A 6,458-nucleotide genomic window follows, 5' to 3' on the forward strand; every position below is an offset into this window, starting at 1 on the left:
CAGAACATACTAAGTTTTCTCTGCATAATATGCCTGCAATAAAGTTTACAATTAAGGACAGTTAAAGATTAACAACAACTAAAAATAATTAAAAAGAATAATTACAACATGACACATCATAAAACATATATTTTTTTTTCTCTTAAAAAATCTTATTATACTGTACTTCTTCTCATGTGATATGAGATGATCCACTGTCTACATGATGAGATGGAGCCAGGCCTTTGAAGACCCTGAAACCTTCTCATAATTGCAGCAGTACAGCATAGCATCTGGGGATGTAGCTCAGTCATCAAATGCTTGTCTACCATGTGCAAGGTCCAGTGTTCAATCTCTGTCACTGCAAAAGAGAAAAACAAAGTGTGTGTGTGTATGTGTGTGTGTGTGTGTGTGTGTGTGTGAATGTCCAAGAGTACAGCTACAATATAAGTATGGATCGTAGGAACTGCCATTTGTCCCTGTCTTCAGCTGACCATGTAGATGCCCAAAATAAGAGGTCTTCCTGCACTACTGTTTATTGACATGTGACTAAAGTTCTAGCCAAGCTGAATTATCTTGTGTTCCTTCTAGGAAACTTCCCATTGGCTGAGACTGAGTTATCCCTCATCCTTCTCATACAATGTCACTGAGATTGGCTAATTCTATCATAATCCTTGACTTCCATCTCCCATCAGTTGCGTCCCCTGCCCCTCCTATGTGCCCCCTTCTGTTCCAGTCTTGCTTCCTCCCCATATGATTGATTTTTCCTGCCCCTGGTTTTATCTGGACCTCTCAGCCCTGCAATAAATCTTTTCTTCATGTGCTAAAGAAAAGTGAACTTTTTTAGAACCCAAATCTGATCATACCCTTTCCCCAGCAAAAGCCTTGCAAAGCTTCCTCATTATTAAAGTTCAAAGTCCAAATCAAAACTATTCATATTCAGATCACTGGTTCTGGTTTCATCTTCCTCTTAGCTGAAAGATTAGCAAATATACACAGTTTACATGTGGGACATTTATGTGGGGGGGGCACTTGTGAGCAAGTGCTCGCAGAGCCCAGAAGAGGTCATCAGATCCCCTGAAGCTGGAGTTACAGGGGGTTATGAGCCATCCAACTTAGGTGCTGGGAGCTGAACTCTGGTCCTTCACAAGAGCATCAAGTGCTCTTAACCCCGAGCCAAGCCATCTCTCCATCCCCAGAGCCTTTTATCTCTATATCCACGTGTTTAACCACTTTGTCCCAGTCATATTTCTGCCTTTGTTAACGTCCTTTCCGTCTCCCTTCTCTTCCTATTGTCTTCCTGTGAACTAAACCTTTCAGAGCACAGTGAAACTACACTTCATCTACAGTTTTCCCCGGTGGCTTCTCCTTCACTTTCCCCACGCTCACTGTTGAATAATTATGCCTTTCTCTAGTTTCCCACATGTGGTTCAGGTACAGCATATATGATGTTATCCTATGGTTAACTGTGTGTCTTCACCAGCCTTTGAGGTCCTTGAGGGCAAAGTCTGCATCTTAATCTTTGAATCTCCATAGTCAAAACTTGAGGTAACTACCTTACCCAATAAGTATTTGTTAAATGAAACAACTTGGGAAGTTTGATGGGCAATAGAGTAGTTAACACATCTGATGTGCCTTTTCTTTTTCCAATTCCTACTTCTAATACTCCAAGTTGTGTTATATAAATGACAACATGTTTAGTCCAGGGTATAGCTAATGTCCTGGTATGTCCTGGAGTTGGATTAAGCAATTTGTCCACAGCTCTGTTTCTTTACAAGAACTCATTTAAGAACCTGCTGTTCTTTGGCCTAAGAAGGAATATCAGCCATTCAGGAGCAGATTGCAAGATCAAGTGCCTGTGCTGTGTTTGATCAAGTCTCCATGGTGCTGGGACAAAGACAGTACCCTTGGATAAGATCAAATGGGGATAGAATTGCAACGCAGCCATTGTTCCAGAGGTTTCCTTTGATGATAAGGACCTGACCAGATGATTTGAAAATTAAGATGACCAGCCACATCAGAAGCTGAGACTGTCTCTATTTCATTCCCTAGAAGAGTAAGGATATTAATATCACTTTTTCCTGAAGGAATACTTGGCAATAGCAGGTATAGTACAATTCTAGAAGCTCACATCTCTACTGAGGAGACCCACCTTAAACTTTTCATTTTATCAGGACTTTTTTTCTTTTTTTCTTTTTATTTACATGTGTGTGCACATGTGTGTGTGTGTGTGTGTGTGTGTGTGTGTGTATATTTATGTGGAGGCCAGAAGAAGATGTCCAATGCCAAAGATCTGGGTTATAAGTGGTTGTGATCCACCTGACATGAGTGCTGGGAACGAAACTCAAGTTCCCTGGAAGAGCACCCAGGGCCCCTAACCACTGAGATATCTCTCCAACCCTCTTTTCTTTCTTTTTTTTGCTTTCTTTTTTAAAAATTTTCTTATTTATTATTTTTATTTTATGTGTATGCATGTATTGCCTGAATGTAGGTAAGTGTACCCCGTATCATGCATGCAGTACCATGGAGGTCAGAAGAGCCTGTCAGATGCCCTGGGACTGGGTTATGGCCAGTTGTTACCTGCCATGTGAGTGCTGGGATTCGAACCCAGGTCTTCTGCAAGAACAACCAGTGTTCTTAACCGCTGAGCCATCTTTCCAGCCACCCTTTTTGCTTTCTGATCTTGCCTCTCACATTAACCAGTAGTATGGCTTTGAGCAAATCTCTGCACTGCACTTTCTGTATCTGTTTGGTATTTTAAGTTTCCTCATATGCAAAATGATAAATATGGACAAAGTTATTAATGTGTGTGCATGTGTGTGTGGCATTGGAAATCAAACTCAGGGCCTCATGCATGCAGGCAAGTACTCTAACACTGAGCTCTACCCCCCAACCCCTAAGTTATTCTTTATTATCTTTTCTACCACTGACATTCTAGGATACAAATGGGCTCATAGGGTTATTTTCTCCTGATTATAAGTAGCATAGACTGTTTGAAGTAGAAAGAGAGGAATAAAGACCGAACTGCTCATAGAGGGGGTCCAAGAAGATGATGGAACTACAGAAAAAATCATGAAGTTGCTTGTCTAATGTGAGATACATCTAGTCGTGTTCCCGCTTGACTTGCCTGCTCTGACTAGTCAGATTTTATCTATCACCAAGGAGTCACTCTGGGTTGACACTGACCCAACACTATGTTAAGAGGCAGGGTTATAGGCAGAACACAGAGCAAGGTGTTGAGGAAGCTTACTCAACATCTGACAGAAGAGATAGCTCCTATGAAAGCAGGCACTCTCTTTAGCATGAAGTCCAAAGATACATAGTCCAAACTACACATGTGTAGAAGGAAAACTGATTGTGGAGGGTTGAAGTGTTTGGAAAAGCTGAATAGGTTATTCCCTGAATGGGGGAGATTAGTACTGGAAGAAACGGGTTGGGTTTCTGCATTAACAAAGGCGCTTAGCAAGAACAAAGAGCTGGAGAGATGTCCCGACTGTGTGTGCTGTTCTTCCAGAGGATCCAAGTTCGAATCCCGGCACCTGTGTCACGCTGCTCACAACTGTCTATAAGTACAGCTCCAGGGGATCTGACACCCTCTTCTGGCCTTTTCAGGCATGCGCACATGTGGTATGCATACACACACACAAAACAAGAATAATAAATCTAAAAAAAGAAAAATTTAAAGCAAATCAAGAACGACATGAAACTGCCATTTGAATTTCAAGTTCTCCACGTTCTGGTCAAAACTCTTCTCCAGGCTTTGGCCTGCTGAGCCTTACCTAAAAGTTCATGGACTTGGGTCTGGATGCTGGGAGGCCTGTGCTACCACGTCTGGCTCCCCTTTGCATCTTAAAAACTCTCTTTTCTGGTTTCCACCAGACATAGGATGCCCAGCTGTCGTAAACCCTGTGTAAATAATAAATAAACACATAAATAATGAAAACAAACCCTGTCTTTGTTAGCCTGCTACTTCAAGTTATTATTTTAAAATTGCTACTTGGGGTTGGAGAGAGGGCTCAGCCACTAAGAGCACTGACTTCTCTTGCAGAGGACCTGGGTTCAGTTCCCAGCATCCACATGGCAGTTTATAACCACCACCTGTAACTCCAGTTCCAGGGGATCTGAAGCCTTCTTCTGACCTCTGTGGGCATTGCACACATGGGGTACATTTATATACATGCAGGCAAAGCACTCATACACATAAAATATAAATAAATTAAATAAAACCCTGCTACTTGATCTTTATTCTGTTTACCTAACAAACTTGGGGGTGGGGGAAGCTCTCATTTTCCATATCCACAGTGTGATCACTTCAGTTCAGGATTTTCTCTCATTAAGCTGCCATCTCCACAACTTCCTCCCTGAGAACTCTGTAAGCTCATTGACTTCCAGGCTGTACTGTTTGCCTTAAGGGCTCTGGATTTCTGTCTCTGTTCATTTCTGCTCCCTTTCTCTCTGGGCACTTAGACCTGCTCCCATGTCCTCCTTCCAACCCTCTTCTGTCCTCTCCACGTCTCGTCTTCTGTACACGTATTACCACAGTTTTGGCCGTCTCCCTCCCTTCAGCCCTCAACACTTCACCTCTGACCGGAGCCTTCATGCGTCGTCCTCAATAGAGAAAAGGCCCACACTCAGCATTTCTGAAAGCATGCTCCCCGATTCCTTTTAATTAACTAACATCTCATTTCCTTGGTGTTGTCCATTTGTTTTTGTTTTCTTCTTGTTTGTTTTAACATTTTTATTCTTTGAGAATTTCATACAATGTATTCGGATCATAGTCACACATCCTCACACACTCCAAAATCCCCCTTCACCTCCTGGACCACCCCCAGTTTCATGTTCTTTCTGGGTTGTGTTTTGTTTTATAGAGACAGGGTCTCACAATGTAGCCCTAGATAGCCTGGAACATATAGAGATCCACCTGCCTCTGCTTCCCCAGTGCTGAAATTAAAGGCATGAGTCACCTCACCTGGCTTCATGTCATTTTCTTACTTTTTAAAAAAAATTTATTTTTTTATTTTATGTGTATGCGTGTATTGCCTGCATGTAGGTAAGTGCACCCGTGTCATGCAATGCCACCGGCAGAGGACAGAAGAGGCTGTCGGATTCTCTGGAACCGGAGTTATGGACAGCTGTTAGCTGCCATGTGGGTGCTGGGATGCAAACCCGGGTCTTCTGCAAGAACAACCAGTGTTCTTAAACACTGAGCCATCTCTCCAGCCCCGATTTCATTTTCTTAATAACCTATCTAGTCCAATGTGCGCTGCCCATACGCTCCTGGGTGTGGGTCCATCCACTGGAGCATGGTAGGCCTTCCAGGTGCCAGCCCCTAAAGAAAACTGACTCTCCTCTCTAGTAGCGATCAATGGCCAATAGCTCTCCAGCTGCTAGTGGGACTTTGTGACCACCTCCCCACCCACGTTGGGATTTTGTCTGGCTTGAGCTTGATCAGGACTTGAGCATGCTGTGACAACCACTGTGAGTTCATATGTGCAACTGCTCTGTTGTGTCTGGAACAATGATCTCGGACTCTTAACAATCTTTCCGCCCTCTCTTCTGAGATGATCCCTGAGCCTTAGGAGGAAGGGGTGTGATGCAGAGGTCCCAGTTAGGTCCGAGCACTCTGAAGTCCCTTTTTCTCTGCATTTTGATCCCTTGTGGGTCTCTCTGTTAGTTACCATCTACTGCCTTATTTCTTTATTTATAATATATAATTAAATATTTGAGAATTTCATGCATAAATACTGTATTTACATCATTTCTACCTTTTACTCTCCCCCACAACACCTCCCATGCCCCCTGTTCTCAATTTCCTTACCTCTTCTTTATTATTACAACATATATGTAGCAGCATTAAATGATTCAATTTGATGTTGCTCAGATGAACATGTGTTTAGGGCTGACCACTTGGGAATTACAGCGATCTACTTCTTTTAACACATTTCTTCCCCATCGATAAGCCAAATTTCCAGAACTGTCTCTGACTCCTCCTTGCTCACTCTCACATCCTACCTCTACCTCACTGCTCATACCTCTACCATAACAAAATCTTCTGTGTCAGGATAGATTTTTCTTCTCTTTCTGGTGACAATCTAGTTGAAGTTCCTACCATCTTTGCTCAGCTGATTTCAGTAGCTTCCTAAGTAGATAACTTTGCTCTAGTTCCTCTTCTCTAATTCTTCTCTAACACTTCTTCTTTTTTTTTTTTTTTTTTTTTTTTCCTTATTTAATATTTTATTATTTTACGTGTATGAGTGTATTGCCTGCATGTATGAGTGCACCCGCGTCATGCAATGCCTCGGAGGTCAGAAGAGGGCTTCGGATTCCCCTGGAACTGGAGTTAAGGACAGTTTGTGGCCGCCATGTGGGTGCTGGGAATCAAACCTGGGTCCTCTGGAAGAGCAGTTAGTGCTCTTAACTGCTGTGTCATCTGTCCAGCTCCCAATTTTGGTGAATTTATGTTTTAAGCATGTAAAGCA

The sequence above is a fragment of the Nannospalax galili genome, unplaced genomic scaffold, assembly GCF_000622305.1.
Source record: "Nannospalax galili isolate Female #2095 unplaced genomic scaffold, S.galili_v1.0 scaffold803, whole genome shotgun sequence".
Lineage (NCBI taxonomy): Eukaryota > Metazoa > Chordata > Mammalia > Rodentia > Spalacidae > Nannospalax > Nannospalax galili.